Source organism: Carlito syrichta, unplaced genomic scaffold (assembly GCF_000164805.1).
Source record: "Carlito syrichta isolate Samal-C Ts95f unplaced genomic scaffold, Tarsius_syrichta-2.0.1 Scaffold54244, whole genome shotgun sequence".
Taxonomy (NCBI): Eukaryota; Metazoa; Chordata; class Mammalia; order Primates; family Tarsiidae; genus Carlito; species Carlito syrichta.
Genome location: NW_006998340.1, coordinates 30,324 through 52,109, shown reverse-complemented (window position 1 = coordinate 52,109; position 21,786 = coordinate 30,324). Strand labels below are relative to the sequence as shown.

At 38.7% G+C, this 21,786-nt stretch overlaps 1 pseudogene; it reads right to left on the bottom strand.

Annotated features, from left to right (window-relative positions):
- Window positions 1-1,561: 1,561 nt before the first annotated feature.
- On the bottom strand, window positions 1,562-2,991 carry LOC103250902 (annotated as a pseudogene).
- Between the last annotated feature and the right edge of the window lie 18,795 nt (window positions 2,992-21,786).

Sequence of the window (21,786 nt, the reverse complement as noted above, 5' to 3'; positions counted from 1 at the left end):
GGGTTTTTTTTTTTTGTTTGTTTGTTAATTCTAAATACCTTAGAAACTATTCTTTTACCTAATGACTCTTCTGCGGGCCATTCTACTCCAAAAGAAGGCCAATATATTTCACAGAATGTTCAGAGTTTTCTCTGAGTCAGTTTCACATCATAGTCTCCTAAGCAACCTTGCTGAAAATTTTTCAGTATACATTCAAGGAGGTTGTTTTTACTTTGTGTTTCACCCATTTCCCACCCCCACCCCCCCAAGACATCAGTCACACACAGAAACAGGCAGAAGAGACAAGCAGAACTGTGGCTTTGTCCATCTCCAATTGTACTTCTTGTGGAGATATTTCAGACACCTCTTAGAAATTGGCGGGTTGGTATAAATCCCCAACCTGGACCAGCCCTATTATGGGTCTGGGACTGCCTTCAGCTGTATGAGGTTGACACTGGCTTAGATTAGGACTCAACATTTGCTTTGGCCCTTTGGTTGAGTCGGGACCCTTTGGTTGACTGTCTCATTTATACACTATTACACAACAACTCCAATCCTCCACCCAGTACCTTGGAGTCTACGGTTTCATCTCAGGACAGTTTCCTTCCACTGCCTCTAACTTTTTCCTACAGGTATGAGATTACTAGCAGACTCTGGGAGTTGATCAGGCTCACCTTCTGTCTCTTAGGGACTGGTCTATTTCATGTAATCCCAGTTCCTACTCTTTCCATTGGGTGTTGCTCTTCACACTTGTTCCTATGCCTCACTGGATTCTGTTGTGCTTTTGGGATCCTTGCCCCAGGATGCTGGGAGGGCTTCTCCCGTACAGAACAACTCGTCTGTTGGCACCAGGTGAAATGGCCTCTCCTGTTGTTCTGGGGGTCGAGCTCTCCATTTTCCTGGTCAATGCATCAAGAAATATTGCGGGAAAATAAATCAGAGAGACTGTGACACTGAGGCTGATAAGCAGGAAGCTGAGTTTATTACTGGAATGTCAGTGTTTGACCCAGCAGACTCCAGTCACAAAGGCTGGGCTCCTATAGCAGTTGGGTCTCAGTTTATATAGGTTTTACATTGGCTTTGGGGGGAAGGAGCTTTTCAGGGTGTAAGGTTTTATACTTTTTGTAACAATAGCACAAGCTGGTGGTTTTGACTGCAGGCACTGAGCACCACATTACAGAAAGGGCCTTGTGGTTTTAGCTGCAGGTACTAAGCACAACGTTTTGCATGAACAAACTGGAACATTTTAATTGCGATATATATTTTGAAGTGTTTTCTAAAAGCCCCCTACTACATAGAGACAAACTTTATATTTATTTATTTATCTGTCTATTTATTTATTTTTATTTTTGGCAGAATTAACTGAAGTTTTATTTTGGAGGGGGAGAAAAAACTCAAAAACAATTGTATTAGTTCTTAGTTGGGGCATGGGCAAGAAGGGGGTACCCCAGGCAGTAAATTCCCCCCAGGAGTTGGCTGAGGGCTAGGACTGAGTCTAAGGTTCCTATCCCTTAGACTCCCCACTTGCAAAGCCGTCTCCCCCATGGGGTGGGGTACAGACTGGGAAGGGCGCAGTTGCCATTCACTTGTGCAGGACATCAGAGGACTCAGACACCAGCTTCCCATCGAGGGCCTTGATCTTCTTCACCACCACAGCCCTGGAGGAGCTGTTGCGGTTGAAGGTGCTGGAGCTCCTGCTAGAGCCAAAGCCAAAGCCATAGCTGAGGCTAGAGCCATAGGGTGAGCTCAGGCTACCTGAGTAGCCACTGATAGTCTTGGTATGGATACTCATGTTCTGCATGCCAGACTCCAGCCGGCTCTCCTCACCTTCCAGCAGCTTCTAGTAGGTGGCACTCTCAATGTCAGGGCCAGGCTGAAGTTTAGGAGCTCCTGGTACTTGTGCAGCTGCCAGGCCATGTCCTGGTTGGCCCTCTGCAGGGCGGCCTCCACCTCTGCCAGCTTGTTGTTGATGTCGTTAATGACCATATCCCTATGCTGCTCTGCATCCATGATTGCAGCCTCCAGGGAAGCCCTCTGGCCTTTGATACCTTTGATCTCAGCCTGCAGCTGGCTGATGTTCTGGTTCATCTCGAAGATCTCTGTCTTCCTGGCTAGTGTCTGCAGTTCCTCATACTTGGTCTGGTACATGCTCTCAGCCTTGGCTGGCTGCAGTTGGTGAACTCTTCTTATGACCATGGACCTTGGCGATGATGCCATCCATGTCTAGGGAGCGGCTATTGTCCATGGACAGGACTACAGATGTGTCCCAGATCTGGGACTGCAGTTCACAGATCTCCTCCTCATATAGCTGCCTAAGGAAGTTGATCTCGGCAGCCTCTCCAGGCGAGACTCCAGCTCCATCTTGTTCATGTAAGCTTCATCTGCATCCTTCTTGATAAGGATGAATTCATTCTCTATTTCTGTGTGCTTGTTGATTTCATCCTTGTACTTTTTCTTGAAGTCCTCCACCAGGCCCAGCACATCTGCCTCCAGCTTCAGCTTCTCCTGGCCCAGCATATCCAACTGTCACCAGAGGTTGTTGATGTAGCTCTCAGACATGTTTTCCATGTTGCTGTGGGCCATCTTCTGCTGCTGCAGGCGGCTCCGCTTGGTCTCCAGCATCTTGTTCTGCTGCTCCAGAAACCGTACCTTGTCGATGAAGGAGGGAAACTTGTTGAGGGACTTGATTTGCTCTTTCTCCTGGATGCGCACTGCCTGGATGTTGGGGTCCACCTCCAGCTTAAGGGGACTCAGCAAGCTCTGGTTCATAGTGATATCTGTGATACCACCAGCCCTGGTATAACCTCCACTCAGGCCCATGCTGGTGCTCAGGCTGTCCCAGAAGCTGCAGCTACTGCCCACCCAGGAGAAGCTTGAGGAGCTGACGTGGGTGCTGGGCCCACTGGTGTAGAAGTGGTTGCTGAAGGTCCAGGGACCAGAGTTGGACATCTTGTAAGACTTCTGGGTCACCCTGATGCACATAGCGGAGGCTGGAGTGGAGGCAGGCAGGCCGAAATAGGTGGGTATTTGGGAAGGAGCAGAGAAGCTGCTTTGAGATGGGCCAAACTTTATTTTTAAATCCACAACAGTAGTGACTTCAGTCCAATAAATTTTGGCTTTTCACAATAATGGAAATGTATATGTCCAAAGTAAGCGAGACACTATTCTATTTTGAGAGATCATAAGTTGCACCACATTATGCTGAGAAATCTTAAATAATTATTGAGAGCAATTGATTGGATTTCAGAATTTTAAGGCAATTGTTATTTTTAATAAAGAAGATTTTTGCAAGAGCTATGGGTGTCAGTACATAAAATAAATGCAAATTTTGTTATTTCCAGAGAAGGGTGACAATGGTGATGTTGGGAATCTTCTTAAGGATCTACAATTGCAGCACAGTATTTGCACCAAATTATGTAAAATGCAGTCATTTACTAAAACAAGTAGTCATTGATATGCATAGTCATGAATTCAAGCAAAATTAAAATAATTTCAACATAAGGGCCATTATTCTCCTTAGATAAGGGATGTGATTTAGTACATATGTTGGCTAGGCCTGAGGAGTTTGAAAACACATATAAGTTGGTTAAATCTGGAGTGTCCCACTTACTAGCCTTGTATCTTTGTGAAAGTTATTTAACCGCCATTATTTTTTTCTCTCCAACTGTAGGGGTGAAAATGGTATGCATCTTCCTGGAGAAGATGTCCTAGTGATGCAAAGCACATTAGGTTTGGAATGACCTTATAGTAAGGAACAGTTATGGGATATTCTTTGCTGCCTTAAAGAACCAAAGACATTCTCTGAACACCAGGCACAGGTTAGTGTTCATTATGAATCTATTTGAACCTCTCTATACTAGCATATCCCACATCTACTACATGATCTGGTTGGAACTCATAAGAAGGAATTCAACTAGGTAGGATAAACTATATTAAATTCTATTTTACAAGTAAAAAAAATAGGCATATATCAGCAGTTTTATATAGCTCAAACTATTTATCCTGAGTGAGATTTCAGACTATGTACAGGCTGTTAACACCCCATGAGGCTGAGAGTGAGAGAGCAAGTCACGGGAACTCATTGTCCTACTGTGGTCATGTCCCAAATTTTATAGGTTCATGCATCATGGCTTCCCTCTGTCATGTCTGCTTACCTCTATCTCTAGCTCTTCTATCCTTTTTTTTCCTCCAGCTGTTTCAAAATCATTTCAGAATTCCTAAAGCTTACACAGAGTTTCAACACTATAATATTCACTGAAGACATAAAACTTTAAAAAAAATTCCTCTTTCCTAAAATCACCATTTTCCTATCTGTAGTTTCTTCTTCCAACTAGTAGGAGGACAAAGTAGAAGTTTGCCTGAATTTCTCACAGGGAGAGAAAGAAACATAATGTGTCATCGAGTAAAAGAGTGCTGGAGTTAGCCAGGCTTGATGGCTCAGCCTGCAATCCCGCGCTTTGGGAGGCTGAGGTGAGTGGATTGCCTAAGCCCGCGGGTTCGAGACCCGCCTGGGCAACTTGGCGAGATCTCATCTCTACAATAAATAAAAAATGAGCCAGGTGTGGTAGCGCACGCCTGTGGTTCCAGTTACGTGGAAGGCTGAGGCGTAAGGATCGCCGGAGCCCAGCAGGTTGAGGCTGTGGTGGCTGGGAGCGGCCACTGCACTCCAGTCTGGGCAACAGAGTGAGACTCCTACTCAAAAAAAAAGAGTGCTGAAGCTTAGGCCCCTTCTTGCTTTTCAGGACCCTCATAGTGATCAACCCCCAGACCTTGTTTTATTCATTTAGATCACAAATATTTTCTCATGGAACTTACCTAATCATAGAGGTAACCAACAATAACCCATGAACATTCAACAAAGAAGAAAATTTCATAGAATCATAAGTGCTCTGAAGAAAAGACTTCAGGGTGATAGGACAGAGAGAATTGAACTCACTCATCTTTATTTCTGAAAATATATAGCACAAAAACAAGAATTGTTGCTTTGTTGCCAACATCAGTAGACTTGTCAAACTGCATACCATGACTCATTAATTCTCTCTAACAATTGTGTCTTAATATCCTCTGCTATTTCTTCATTTTGTCTAGTTATGGTGCTAGCCAAAAGAGAAACACGTGCCACCTTTTGAACTGCAGTCTCTCCTAAAAGTTCATGACAAATGTGCTTAGCAGCAAGTGGGATGAACTCTTCATCAATAGTAAAGGGCTTCTTAGCTTTAGCAATGCAGTTAGCCACTAAGACTGATGCTCTCAATGAAGACACATTTGTTGAAGTGATGGTCTTCAATAAATGCTTCTGTTGTGTTCACATTTTTTTCCTTTGAGAAACTCCAAAGGCTTGTTGTTTAATGCAGGGTGCTTGGTCTTCATGTGGCAACGAGATTTGAAGTTTTCATGACTTCGTTGGATAGCCGGTCACTACATATATACAAAGCAGGCTTGGAGAAGGTGAACCACTTGTTGCAATGAGCCTATAATTTAAGTAGGACTCTTGGTATTTTTTTTAAATGCAGCTTTCTTTTTATTGGCAGTCTTAGAATTGTCTGGTGTCTCATCATTGGGTCTTTCACCCTTTTTGAAGAAGGTCTCCAATGATTTTTTTAAAAAATTCATTTTGGCTAGTACTAGCTTGTGGGCTTATCAAAAACTGTGACTGAGACAAGTATGCAGTCCAGGAAAGAGACATAGATGGAAGTGGTCAATAAAATAATGGGCGAACCACGTGCAAACTAAAATAAGTGTCAGATTCCTACTTAAAACCTGCCACCAGATGCAGTTGTACAACCAAAGTACATCAACTCACTTGCCACTCCTGATGGTTTTTTTTTTTTGAGTTGGAGTCTCACTCTGTCGCCCAGATTGGAGTGCAGTGGCCGCTCCTGGCCATTGCAGCCTTGACCTGCTGAACTCCGGCGATCCTTCCACCTCAGCCTTCTGAGTAGCTGGAATTACAGGCATGCGCTACCATGCCGGGCTGATTTTTTGACTTATTGTAGAGATGAAGTCTCGCTGCCCAGGTGAGTCTCGAACCTGCGGGCTCAGGCATTCTACTCACCTCAGCCTCCCAAAAGCACGGGATTACAGGCTGAGCCACCGAGCCCGGCTCCTGATGGGTTTTTATATGAGTCTACAAGTAACTGATTTATTATGGTTTCTGTACAGTCAAACCTCACTGCTAATGTTAATCTGTATTGACAGTATTTACAGCTGCTCCCCAGCACTAGCATCACTGCCTCAGCTCCATCTCAGATCATCAGGCATTAGATTCTCATAAGAAGAATGCAACCTAGACCCCTTGCATGAGCAGTTCACAGCAGGCGTCACACTCCTATGAGAATCTAATGCTATCACTAATCTGACTTAAGATGGAACTCAGGCAGTAATGCAAGTGATGGGGAATGATTGTGAATACAGATGAAGCTGTACTTATTCACCTGCCACTCAACTTTTGCTGTGTGGCCCAGTTCCTAACGCCATGGACAGGTACCAATCTGTGGCCTGGGACTTGGAGTCTCCTAATGTATTGGGCCAGTCAAATTTAAGGTGATGGGAAATAGAATCTATCTTATCATGAGATGAGCAGCACACAACTTTCACCATCCTTTAATTCATCCCATAGAATATTTTAAAACAGACTTTAAAAACAATTTGTGTAGTTCTATAGCTGATAAGAAAGTTGTCATTTTCTCATGCCATCCTTCAAAGACAGTTTTGCTTTGGTGATAAATTCTACTAAATAACTTGAATCTATCTGGAATCCAGCTGGATTAGTTTTTTGGTCTTATTTTTAAAAAATATTCTTTTTTGTTTTAGTAGATTCAAGGGTACAAATGATTTTTGGCTGCATGGCTGATTTGTATAGTGGTGAGGAAGTCTAGATGTATGGATGGGGGTGTATGTATCACCCCCATCAGTGCACATTTTACCAGCTAAGCAATTTTTCATCCCTCTCTCTTTTTCATCCTTTCCCTTCTAAGCCTCCAGTGTCATCTGTGCCATTCTATATGCTTCTTCAGACAGTTAACTTAACTCCCACTTATAAGTGAAACATGTGGCATTTAGTTTTCCATTCCTTTGTCACTTCACATGGGATAGTGGTCTCCAATTCCATCCATGTGTTTGCAAAAGGCATTTTTTTGTTCTTTCTTATAGCTGAATAGTATTCCATGGTATGTATATGCCATCTTTTTATTACCCACTGATCAACTCATGAACATTTAGCTTGATTCCACGTGTTTGCAATTGTGAATTGTGCAGCCACAAACAGTAGGTTCAGGTGTTTTTTTGTTATTATGACTTATCTTCCTTTGAGTAGATACTAAATAGTGGAATTGATGTATGTAATGATAGATCTAATTTTAGGTCTTTGAGAAATCTCCGTACTGACTGGAATAGATTTTTAATAATTATTTGACTAGGTGTCATGGTAAATTTTCTCACAGATACTCAAATAACCTAGCAGCATTTATTGAAAAGACTATCTGTCCCATGTTGCTCTGCAATGCTACTGTAGATAAGAGCACTGTATTTGGGAGGAGGTGTGCTTCTAGAATTTATATCCTGTTTTGTGGCCCAACTTGTCCCCACTTGACTTAGGTGATAATAACTAATAAAACTGTATAGTAAGTCTTGCTTTCTTGCACTGAGTGTCTTCCAGTTTTGTTCTTACTTTTCAAAATTTTTCTTGACTAAGTCAAGGTCTTAGCATTTTGCACATGAGTTTTAAATACAGTTTGATTATTCTGCCATAGCTCTGTAGTAAACAAAAGAAACAAAAGAGCAAAAGAAAACAAGCAAACAAACAACAATAAAAAAAAATTGCCCTCACTTTCAGTGGTATCCTACTGAATTACTTTGGTTTAATTTAGAAAGAACTGGTATTGTAATATATTTAAAATTATCATCCCCAAATTGGGCATATGCATATATTGATATTATTTAAATTAACTTATTACATATGTGAGTTTATTGTTTTTTTCTAAGTTCCTGATCATGTTGAGAGTGAAGAGAGACAATTTTACCTCTTTTGTAATCCCTATAACTTTTATTTATTTTTCTTGCCATTTTAATTGTCTAACTCCTATAATACTCCAGATATCAAGGAGAAAATTTTAAATATTTTATCACTGAGACTGATGTGCACAATAGAGTAATTACCCTTTCTCAGATTGAAGAAATTCCTTTTTATAGAAGTTTGCAAATAGATTTTTAAAAAATTATGACCAGATGATAAATCTGGTCAAATGATATTTTGTGATTCTTTCAAGATTCTCATGTGCTTTTTCTTTCTTACTCAAATGTTCAAGTAGCCTTACATTCCTATAATAAACTCCATTTGGTCATAATAGGTATAATTTTCATGTATCACTGAATTCAATTTGCTAATATTTTCTTAAGAATTTGACATCTACATTCACGAGAGTGAGTGGTCTGTGAATTACTTTTTGTTGCAGAGTTATTGTCAGGTTTTGAAATAAAGGTAAAACTGATCTCATAAAAGTTGTCTGCAAGTGTTTTATCTTTTTTATTGCTTTGAAACTTGCATAAAATTAGCACTGGTTTTTTCTTATATATTTAAAAATATTTACTGAAATGAGATGAACCTAGGGTTTTGTTTTTGGAAAGTTTGCAGCATGGAATTACCTTCTCTAATGTAGAACTATTCATTATTTGTGTTGTCAGCTTTAGTACATTGTACATTTTGTGTTTTCACAGTTCCATGAAATTTCTTTCAGTAAAATGTTCATAATATTTATTATTATTTCATGCTGAAGAATCTGTGACACTATAACAAAAAATATAAAATTTCTGTCATTAGAGTCTCAGAAGATGAGAAATGAGTGATGTTGAAGCAGTTTTTCAAAAAATATTGACTGAATATTTTCCAAATTGGGCAAAAGATTTAAATTTAAAGATTCAGGAAGCTGTGTAAACCCTAAATAAGACAAATACAAAGAAATTTATACCCTAAAATCTTGAAAACAACAGGAAGGAAATAACATCTCATGCATAGGAAGAAAATACATAAAATGATAGTGCAGTTCTCATCAGAAATCATGAAGGCCAGAAAGAAGTGGCACAAGATATTTCAATTGCTGAAAGGAAAGAAATATTAACCAGGAATATAAGTTCAGTAAAAATATTATCAGGACATTCTTAGAAGAAGGACAATCAACATAATTTGATGCCAGCAGATCTACCCTAAAACAAGGGCTAAAGGAAATGCTTGAACTGGAATTCAAATACTAATAGAAGAAGTTTTCAATCATCAGGAAGGAAAACAAACAATAGAACAAATAAAAATATAGATAAATCTAACAGATTTCTCTTCTTTTTTTTCTAAATTAATTTGATGGTTGGGACAAAAATTATAAGCTTGTAAGATGTGGTTTTTGAGGAAAGTAGAGATAATATTTAAGGCAAATATATTGTAAATGGGGGGAACTTAAAGAAGGCAAAGTTTCTAAACTTACTCAGATTGGTAAATTGTTGACATCAGAAGATGATAAATTTTGTATTTGTAGTGTAATATTTAGATACATTACAAAAATAACACAAACATGATAGATTAGAAAACATGATAGATTTAAAAAAAATCTGAAACATTTTTAAGCAACCCATAAGATAGCAGAAAAAGAAAACACAGGTGCAAAGACCATGGGATACAAACAGAAACCAAAAATCATCATGGTTGACATAAACCCTAATATATTAATAATTGTATTACATGTAAATGGTCTAAAATATCAATTAAAAGACAAAGGACAGAGTAAAAGAAAATGACCACTCTACATGCTGTGTATAAGAAATTCACTCTAATTATAACAATGGAATGTTGAAGTAAAAAAATACAAAATAAAAATCATAAACCTTGCACACACTTATCAAAAAAGCACGAATGGCTATAATAACAGATAAAGTAAAATTGAGAGCAATGAATCTTTTGAGAGTGAAAGAGAAACATTACATAATGATAAAAGTGTTAATTCAGAAAGAAGACATAGCAACCCTTAATTTCAGTAAATATTTTTAAATATGTAAGAAAAAAAACAATGCTAATTTTATGCAAGTTTCAAAGCAATAAAAAACTCATGCACCAAGTAACTGAGTTGCTAATAAGTGGAGCAAAAACTGATAGAAATAAAAGAAGAAATAAACAAATCTACAATTCTACCTGGAGACTTTAGTGCCCATCTCTGAATAATTAAAAGAACAATGGGGCAGAAACACTGCAAGAATATAAAACTCTACAACAATATAAACCAATAGGATTTGATATACATTTATAGACCACTCCACTAAACTACAGAGTCATTATTTTCAAGTGTGCATGGAACATTAACCAAGATAGATCATAGCCTTGGCCACAAAAGGAACTTCAACAAATATTGAAGAATTGAAACAATAGTGACTGTGTTCTCTGAACACAGTGAAATTGAACTGAAAATCAATAACAAGAAGATTATCAGTACAACTCCAACACTTGGAAACTTAATAACCTACTTTTAAGTACTCCTTGGTTTAAAAACGATGTCTTAAGGAAAATAAAAATGTATTAAACTAAATAAAAATGAAAATGCAGCATAACAGATGGTGTAAGACACAACTAAAGGTATGCCTTGGAAAAAATATTTACAGGGCTAAATGTATACATTGAAAAAGAGAAAAGGTCACAAACCAATAACTTGTGTTCCCACCTCAAGAATCTAGAAAAAAAAAAAAGACCAAAATAACTTGAAACAAGAAGAAAGAATGGAAATCGTAAATATAGGGGAAGAAGTTACAGTTGACATAACAAAATCTGCTAAGCTTTATTTAGAGGCATTTTGTACCAGAGTGGAGAAGGAGTCTCTTCTCAGAGAAGGTTGCTTCCACTGATACTGACGATAATAAAGATGAAGTTGGAAATCACACACACCATGTAGATTTTTTAAATTTGTAAAATAAAAAAGTAAGTCAAAGGAAAAACTAAATCTCTTTTTCTGAAAAATCTAACAAAAAAATTCATCAATAATAAATGCTAACAAAGAATTTCACCAATTAAAAGCAAAGAAGTAAAACGATATAGAAATCAACTAAAGAAAAAGTTTGTTTTGTGTTAAGATTAACAGAAGTAACATATTTCTAGGAAGAATGACAAAGGAAAAGTGAAGGAAGACATGAATTATCAGTATTGGGAATGAAACAAGGTATCACTACACACCTTTTAAATGTCATAGTACACTAAAAGCCTACTACTTAAACACCTTAGACAAAATGGAAAAATTCTTTGAAAAGGACAAATGATAACAACCAACTCAATACAAAATAAATACATTAAATAACTTTATAACTATTAAAACAATGAATTATATATTTTAAGGGCTATTGAAGGAAAAATCTCTAGACTCATGATTTCACTGGAGAAATCTACCAAATATTTTAAAAGACTTACCACAAGTATACAACATTTTTTTTCTAGAAAATAGAAGAGGAGTGAAGGCATTCCACCTTATTTTATGAAGTCAGCATATGTTGATATCAAAGGAGAGAAAAATAATACAACAAAAGAAAACTAAAAATCAATATAACTTCATGACTATAAAGGCAAAACTTCTTAGAAATAGCAACAAATGAAAATCATCAAATTAAATATGTACATAAACTATGCTAAGTGAGGTTTATTGTAAGGATGCAAGTCTGATTTAATGTTTAAAATCATCGGTGTAATCCATCAAATAACAAGCTAAAGAAGAAACCTTGCTTCATAATATAAACATCACTTTTGAATATAAATTTTTATATCAGTAGATGTAGAAAAAGCATTAGACAAATTTCAATACTTATATGATAAAAATCCTCTAAATAGTAGAAGTAGAGGAGAATTTCCTCCACTGAACACATTTACAAAACTCTTGCACCTAACTAACACTAATGATGAGAAACTGATTGCTTTCTTTTCTGCTCCAACAAATAAGAAAGTTCACGAAAATCACAGAATTCAAGTTAACTTTATTTGTACACAGCAATGACAAATTACACAAAATTGAAAATATAACATTCTAATTGTCAAAAAAGAAGCACAGTATAATTAACAGAACAGATACAGGTTTTATGCTGAAAAGTTGATGAGAGAAATCCAAGGTCTAAATAAATGGAGAGACCACTGTGTTCATCAGTAAGAAACCTGAACATAGGAAGGATGTCAATTCTTCTAAAAGTGACATCCACATTTAATGAAATTTCTATAAAAATCCTAGCAGAATCATTAATAGTTGTAGACATAGTTACTCTAGAAATACATATGGAAAAACAAGATAGCTGGAATAGATCAAACTAATTTGATTAAGAAAGATAAAGTTGCCGGGCTTGGTGGCTCAGCCCGTAATCCCGTGCCTTTGGGAGGCTGAGGTGAGTGGATTGCCTGAGCCCGCGGGTTCGAGACCCGCCTGGGCAGCGAGACCTCATCTCTACAATAAATCAAAAAATCAGCCGGGTGTGGTAGCGCATGCCTGTAATTCCGGCTAGTCGGAAGGCTGAGGCGGAAGGATCGCCGGAGTCCAGCAGGTCGAGACTGTGGTGGCCGGGAGCGGCCACTGCACTCCAGTCTGGGCGACAGAGTGAGACTCCAACTCAAAAAAAAAAAAAAAAAAAAAGAAAGATAAAGTTGAGGAAGTAACTCTAACTAAATTTAAAAATTTTATGCAGTTGTAGTAACCAGGACTGATATTTGTGGAGCCAGAGATAAATAGATTCTTGTAGCTGTATAGAGAATCTAGAAATAGACCTAAATCAACTCATCTTTACCAATGTGCAAAACAATTCAATGGAAGAAATATAGTCTGTGAACAATGGTGCAGGGGCAAGTGGATATCCACAGGTAAAATAAAACCAAACAAGAAAAAAAAAAGCGACCTATTTAAAGAGTTAAAATAAAAAAAAATACTAACAATAGTTAATGCTAGTGAGAAGACTGAGAAACTGAATTTCTCATACACTGATGGTGGGAATATAAAATGGTACAGTTCTTCTAGGTTATAGTTTGGTAGTATCTTGAAAAACTAGACATATATTTTTCAAATGACCCAGCAATACATTGTAGGAAATTTATACCAGAGATATGAAAACTAACGTTCATGCGAGAACCTTACACAAATGTTCACACCAGCGTTATTTGTAGTAGCCCCAAAGTAAGAAACAACCAAAATGCCCCTTGATAGGTAAATAGTTAAATTGCTGTGCAACACTAGACAGCTGTAAAAAAGAAAACAGGGCCCGGCTTGATTAGCCTGTAATCCCAGCACTTTGGGAGGCTGAGGCAAGTGGATTTCTTTCCTGAGCCCGCGGGTTTGAGAACAACCCCCGGGCAACTTGGTGAAACCTCGCCTATATGATGAAAATCAAAAGTTAGCTGGGTGTGGTAGCGCATGCCATAGTTCGGGCTACTTGGAAGACTGAGTGGAAGGATCGCCAGAGCCCAGCAGGTCGACGCTGGGGTGGCGGTGAGTGTTCCGGGACTCTAACCTTGGTGACAGACTGAGACTCCAACTTTAAAAAAAAAAAAAAAAAAAAAGAAAACATTATTGATACATGCAGCTACTTGGATGGATCTTAGAGGTCTTATATGGAGTGAAAAACGCTGGTCTACAAAAGTAACATTTTGTAACTCTGTTTATCTAACATTTTCAGATGACATTAGTAGTTTTCAGGTGCTAGGATTATGATGTGGGGTGGGTAGGGTGTGATTCCAAAGAGTAGTAGGAAGGGGATCTCTGTGACAATAGGATAGCTTGATACTTGATTGTGGTGGTGGTGGTTTCACAAATTTACAAATGTGTTAAGACATAGACTTAGAAATACGTGCACACATTCTGCCAAGGTAAGTTTCATTGTTTGTTATTTTACTATAGTTACTTAAGAATAAGACATTTGGGAAACTGGGTGAAGGAATACACAAAATTGGGAGAAATCAAATTTTCTACGATGGACGAAAGGATAAACACAATGTGGTGCATCCATACAATGAAGTATTATTTAACTCTAAAGAGAAATAAACTATCAAGCTACAAAAAGACACAGAGAAAATATGCATGGTGCTAAGTGAAAGAAGTAAGTCTGAAAAAAGTTATATTCTGTATCTACTGTATGGTTACAACTGTATGACATCTTGAAAAAGGCAAAAGAACGGTAAATAGATCAGTGTTTACCAGGGGTTAAGGGGGAAAAGTGATGGATAAATAGGTTAAGCAAGGCGCATTTTTAGGTCAGTGAAACTCGTTACGAAAACACCAAGGGTTTCATCAGGGTCCTGTTCCTTGCTGCACATTCAGTCAATCATTGAGACAATGAATGAGTATTGCCTAGGAAGAAAGCCTTTTTTTTAGGTGACAGTAAATAAGGAGAATGGGAGATTCCTGCTCAATCTGTCTTCTCATCCCACCGAAGTCAAGGTTTTATATAGGGGAACAGGCCTGTATAAACAGGAATTAGGTGGGGCAAGTAAGAGGAGTTGGTAAATAGAAGCAGGGGAGTGTGGTAAGAAAGTGGGGTTGGAAAATAGGTAGGATCTGGCACTTTGTTTTCTGGATGTGGTGATATGTGAGTTTAAGTCTTCCTGAAAAAGGGACTCAGATGAGACAAATGACAATTTTAAGCCCCAAAAGTTTCATTTCAATGTTTAGTATAAACAAAGAAGTGTAACCATTAGTTCTATAGGGAATTTGGCTCAATTTTAAAGATATTTTGCATAATTCTGTAATGGAAAATGTATGACACTGTATCTTTGTCAAAACCCTTAGAATTATATAATACAGGGTAAACCCTAATGTAACCATGGACTTCAGTTAATAATACATATAAATATTGGTTCATCAAACTGGACAGTAGGCTGTTTTAGTGAAGGGAGCATATGGAAATTCTGAGTACTTTTTCTGCAATTTTTCTGTAACTTAAAACTGCTTTAAAAATACAATGTATAAAAAGTAATTTTCGTACATGGGAGCATGTGAATTTACCTTTTGCGTTTGCTTTTTCTCCCTGAGTTTGAGTGTATTTTCTGTTGTTCATCTATTTATTTTCTGTTGTTCATCTATTTATTTTATAATGCAAATTGTACTTATGGAAAATAGAAAAACACCTGTGCCTAATTTACCTCAATTTTCTTAAGAGTCTGCTTTGATTCTCAAACTATAGGTAGAGAAACTTGTAAGTTTAATAAGGCTTGTGCTTATTTTGTTTTGCACCTTGGATTTTTTTTAAGGCCGAAGAAATTTTGAGAAAAAAATTGAATGTATAATTTTTGAATGTTTATCACAGGGCCTATCACCTAATTACTCTGCTTGAATTTTTCCTTTAATTCTTATAGTAACTTAATGTTGTAAATATTAACATCAGGGTTTTCATGTGATATCTGAAGCTAAGATATCTTGTAGAACTAAGATGATAGAGCATTATTTATAGTCTACTACATTGTCATAGATTATTAATCTTTATAGTCTGTGGGAGGTTCTGGTAACCATTTTATTAATCATTATCAAGTTGTAATTTCACAGACAAATGAGCAATAGCTCACTGTGTTTCAAATATTTTCCTCCCTTCTTACTGCCACATGTTACCTTATTCTCTTTCTTAAGTTATTCTACTCAAAGACACACTTTCTCTACTCTCCTCTGGCTAAGAATTCTACTCTCCAACTTGGCTCCTCAAATCTGGAGTTCACAATTTCTGATTCCATGTCCTCACCCAAATGATGCCCTCAAAAGGGTTCAAATACTTACAAGTCTTTGTGGATACCTTTCCTGGTTGTGTTGAAACCTTCCTTACCAGAAATGAAAAAGCAATAGAGGTAACAAAATTTCTCTTTAAAGAAATGATTCCCGGGTTTGGTCTTCTTCAGTTCTTACAGAGTGACAATGGACCCTTTTTCATGTCCATAATCTTGCAAGGAGTGGCAAGTACTCTGGAGATAGATCACTTATCATCTTCACTCTGCTTGAAGACTCCAATCATTGGAAAAAGTAGAATGTGATAATTAAATCCCCCAAAAGGTCTTAGCCAAGCTATATCATGAAACTACAAGCACTCAAGTATTGCCTATTGGCTTGCTTCAGGTCAGAATGGCTCCAAAAGCTAAACTACAACTTAGCCTTTTTGAGATGACATATCAAAGACCATTTCTAACCAATGATCTCATCATAGACCCTGACATCCAGAGCCTCCTGACATGCATCATTATTTTGGATCAAGCCCAGAAGGCAAACATGGGTAATGGCAACCAAATCCTCCTGAAACCCAAGGGTATTCTGCTCACTCCAAAGTTGTAGCCTGGAGACCAAGTCCTCTTCAAGACATGGAAAGAGAAAATACCTCAGGATCAGAAGATACTTCCCAAATGGGTAGGACCCTCCACAGTACTTACTGGTGCCCTCATAGCTGTTTTGTGCAAAGGAGTACAGATATCCAGAATAAAACTCTTTTCTGAATCTTTACTGGGTGACAAAAAAGATAAGTCTCAGGATCATCAGCCTAAAACTGCCACCAGGAATATACCTGTGAGCCTGTAAAGGACCTGAAATTCCTCTAAAATGGAAAACTTCCCAAGACTGCTGAAGAGAATGAAATGTGGCCATCTTTGCCTCACCAGCAGATCGCTCATATCATTAGGTTTTTGTACATGCCTCTGCTTTTCATTTGAGTATTACTGAAGCTTATTTGTAACCTCTCAGGGACATATTGAAGTAATTGTTTTACTGCTAAAAATGAAGTCAGCATTTCTTTGCTCTCTGTGGTTGGTGGGATTGGCAATTCCTCACTTCCTGGTAGACTTGAATACTAATAACTATTTCCAATTTTCTCAAGGGATCACCTGGGGATCAAATTGGACAAAATGTTGGATCAGTCACTCCAACCTGCTAATAAAGTATTGTTTATCCTTTTAGAACTATCACCTTGACCCTTAACCCTACTCAAATACCCTGGGAACCCCCAGTGCCCCTCGTGAAGTAAGCTTATCTAACTTCACCAGTACAACACCATTATTCTAAGTAACTAATTCTATAAGATTACTCCTCTTGTACTGTGGAACTCCTCATTTAACAAAGATACAAAACTACAAGTCCTAAACTGGAACTGTCCCTTGGGCATGCACTTGACTAAAGAGTTTCTCCAGCAGAAAGAGGAAGAAATAGGGAATATATAAGGGAGACCCTCAAAAAATCAGGAAATTTTTTTTTCAGAGAGCAGGTCCCTTGTAGTACATTCTTTCCCTCTAGGGGAGTGTTCTAGGTACCCATTAGTATCAGTGTACCAGCTAGTATTGCTGTGAGAGGTTGCCTTCTGTTTTAGAGAATTTTGTGGGGATATTCTTTCATGATGGGTGATCTACGAGCATACATGCCCACACCGTGCTGAGTGTTCAGCAGTTTCTGAACAAAAATGGCATGACCCCCATGCCCCACTTTCCCTATTCACCTGATCTCGCCCTGAGTGACTTTTTTATTTCCTCAGATGAAAAATGTCCTCAAAGGGAAATGTTTTGTCAATGTGGAAGAATAAAACAAAAAACAGCAGAAGCACTAAAAGACATCTAAATGGATGAGTTCAAAAACTGTTTTGGGCAGTGAAAAAAGCATCTCAAAGGTGTACTATATCCAATGGAGAGTACTTTGAAGATGACTGAAGTTTAAACATGTAAGAATAAGTACACGATTTTTTATTAATACATTTTTGGGTTTTTTTTTTGGGTGGTCCCCCTTGTACTATGAATGTCAACTCTGAGTATGATTGGAGTTCTGATAATCAACACGGTGTCCAAGGACCTTGGGAAACCAAAGGTGCATTTAATGCACAGGAAATGTCCCCACCCACAGGCAGCATGAGTGCACAGATGAGTGCACTTTTGTTTACTCCTACTTCCTTCAGGCAGGCTGGGCTCACCTCACCAGTGGCAAACTAATAGTTGGCTCAAAGTTTAGTAACACTACTATTATGAGTAGTAATAGTAAATTCTCTGAAATCCCTAAATTCTTTGAAATCATTAACATCCTCAAACAAAATCAGCCTATCTGCTTATGTTCCGGTTGGTTATGTTTTCATTTGTGGCAATCATGGAGAGCTAGAGATCAGAAGGAGGCTAGCTTACCCCATGTCAAAAATGTCTGGCATTCAAGGAAATGCAACATTGGTCACCTGGTCTTGCTGGGCATATAAATAATCCCTCCCCTCTCTGACCTACACATCAGAAACAAAACAGAATCTGGATTCAGTGCAATCATTTTCGGAATGGCCGCTGCTGTTAAAAATGACTGCTCCTTGGGTAGAATTTGGCATTCATGAAAATACCCTATCAATAACATCACTAGAACTTTAGACACAATATTAACACGGAAGAAGAATCGATAAGCTTATGACTCCCCTTAACTCACTGAATAATTTAGTTATGCAAAATAGACTAAACCTATTTTGGCTTGGCTTGGCCTGATATCTTGGCTTCTAGAGGAGGATTTTGTGCTGTGATTATTGCGACACTTGCCTTTAGGATAAATGTTACTGGGGAAGTAGAAACTAATCTGCAAATAGTATGTAATCAGGTCCCCTTCTACATATATACAATGAAGCGGCAAATCTAACAAAGATCTGGGACACGGTCAAAAACATGATGCCTTCCACTACCTGGTTCCTCCCACTATTGGGACCACTATTGTTACTCTTGAGTTTTGGACCTTGGCTTTTTAAGCCTTTGATTAAATTAAGGTATTATAGACTCCAAACGTTCTAATTCCAGTTGATGTCACTACAAGGATTCTACCCTGTCCATTCAGAGGCGTTGGCTCACAATAACCCACTTGACCATATAGCTGTAAGATTCCATACCTGCAGGCCTGGCCAGACAGCTGATGAATTCCATACTTGCAATACCTGATGGAGAATAACAAGAAGGGTTGTGTCCAATAGGTAGAGTCAATGGACACTTTCAACATGAAGCAGTTACAGAAAAAATATCCTCCATCCCTAGCTTCCTTGAAATAATTTAGAGCCTAAACTTCTTGAGAGGGGATAGGTAGAGTGGGCAGGTTAGTCTAGGGCAACATAAGGGCTGTATGAAAGTCCAAACTCATTAACATCTGCAGCAATTGTTGCAAAATTATGCCTGCAATCAAGCAGCTGCTAGGAAAAAATCACCTGCAGCAATCTAATCCTGTTATTCAGGATTTTTGCAGTCAAGAGCTGATCACAAAGGCAGGAACTATTTTGGAGTATATGCATCAATAGCCAGAATGGACCAAAGATAATCATAATCTAACTTGACCTTCATTGTATGCTCATTTATAATATCTTTGGCATTGTGGTTTTACAATCACCTATCAGGGTGTCTTGACAGTCCAGGTATGACCCTATAAAGCCTGAAACTCCCCCACCTGACGAGAAAGAGGTGTATCAGAGATTCGCACATGAGACCATCCATTTCTTGGAAATACTCATCCCAATCCAACTTTTTACCACTTATACAATTAAAGTTATAGCTCAATAAGAGCTGGGGCAGAAGAAGCAACTTCTCATAGCCTGTATCTGCCAACTTTCCTTTCCTGAGAGTGTAGTCTTCTTTTGTTTAATAAAGCTACTTGCTCTCTGTGAACTCATTCCAAACAAAAACACAACTCATATTTGACTATCTCACACTGAGAAAAACCTTCCCCCTTCTCCCCATGTCAGAAGAATCACCTGTCTCTCCAAATTCTCCACCCTCATTCCAAAGACCTAAGTGAAACACCAAAAACTCCACTTGTCTCATCAAACAACTTATTTTATTCAGAAAAATCAGTTTGAAAAAAACTCTAATCAATAAGTACAGATAATAAAATGATGGAACAAGTTTTGAAAGTGTTTTCTTTAACTGTATTTCAGTATGTTACTGACATAGATTATTTTCTTTACTACCTCCTTTACTTTTTAATACTTAGGCAACCTTAGCTTGGTTTTTCTAGATTACTGCACATTTCAATTAGTTTCTAAGTAAATTAAAATTTCCTGTTTGTCAAATTAAATGTGACATTCTCCTTGTTACAATTGTACAACTATTAATAATATTGGGTTACCATTGGGGCATAGGGGCACACTTTAATCATTTTTTTTTTTGAGCTGTAGTCTCACTCTGTCACCCAGACTGGAGTGCAGTGGCATGCTTCTGGCCACCACAGACTCGACCTGCTGGACTCCAGTGACCCTTCCAAGTAGCTGGAACTACAGATGTGTGCTACTACACCCAGCTAATTTTTTTTGATTTATTGTAGAGATGAGGTCTCACCAAGTTGCCCAGGTGGGTCTTGAACTCGCGGGCTCAGGCAATCTACTCACCTCAGCCTCCCAAAGCGCTGGGATTACAGGCTGAGCCCCTGAGCCCAGCCACATTTTATTCTTAAATCCACAGCAATAGTGACTTCTATTCAATGTATCCAAGAGATTTTGAATATTTTCTGAAGTAAGTGAGACATGATTTATATTCCATTTTGAGGGATCAATCTTGCACTACATTATGCTGAGAAATCTGAAGTAATGATTGAGAGCAATTGATTGGATTTAGGAAATTTGAGATCATGGTTATTTTTATTAAGGAGATTTGCACAGGAACTATGAGTATCAGTACCTAAAGGAAATGCAAATTTTGTCATTCCCAGAGGAAGATTATGATGATGATGGGGGGAATCTTTTGAGGGAACTATAATTGCTACACAGTATTTGCACTACATTTTATAAAATGCTACCATTCTTTAAAAAAAGTTGCCTGGAGGTACTGAAGAAGAATGCGGCTGGGCCAGTCAGATTATGCGAGTCCCCTTGTGAGTGAGTGCATGGAAAATTTTGTGTATGTGCAGGTGAGTGAGTGGGAGTGTGAGTGACTGAGTGATTGGGGGAGGACTAGAGAGCTAGTGGCCAGGGCTCTCCTGGTGCAGTGGCTGGTACCACAGCAGCTAGACTTGGACCCTAGTGATTCCCGGGACTCAGAAGCCAAGTGCCATTTTCTTTTTCTTTCTTTTTTTTTTTAAATAAAAAAACACTCACTGGCAAGAAAATGCTGGAAGAGACTGTCTAAGTGGGGACTCGTGAGCAAGTGGCCAGGCCCCTGGTGCAACATCTGGTTCTGCAGCTTCTCAGCTTCATCCCAGGTCTCAGAATCTGAGCACCGTTATTGTTTTTTAAAATGGACAAAAGCAGTGGGGAGAAAATATCATCCCAGGCTCTCCCCCACTGGGTGCAGCAAGAGAGAGCTACCAGCTCCTGGCTTTGCCTCACCACTTCAGCACCTAGCAGGACACTGCCAGCAAGGGATGTGGAGGTAAAGTGCCATGGAAAAGGACAGGAGAGGCACTCCACTGCCATCTTGAAGGTGGGCAGGAAAGTGCTCTGACTTGCTCACCACAGAGCAACAGACCCGATATCTGACTGGCAGATCAACTACTCAGGGATTGATCATGACCCAGAGGGAATATCCTGAAAGCACAAACTTCGAAGGACCTGACAAGTGCTGAGTTTTAGGCACCCCACCCCCTACCCTGATCCAGTCGAGTGACAAAGGGTGTGGCCAGAAAAGGATGAGGAAGAACTCCAAAGAGATCAGTGGTGAGTCCAGGGCTTACCTAAACCCCTCCTCCCCAGCAATTATCTGAATGTCAGACCCACACAACTGGGCCATGACTAAGAGGAGTAAACCCAGACAGAGCCTGAACATCAGTTGCATTAGAAGAACTCCATTCCAGGATAAACCTGGCTGGGGTACCCCCCATGAGTACATACGTGGGGAAGAGACAATCTTGTACCTCCCCATGGAGGAGA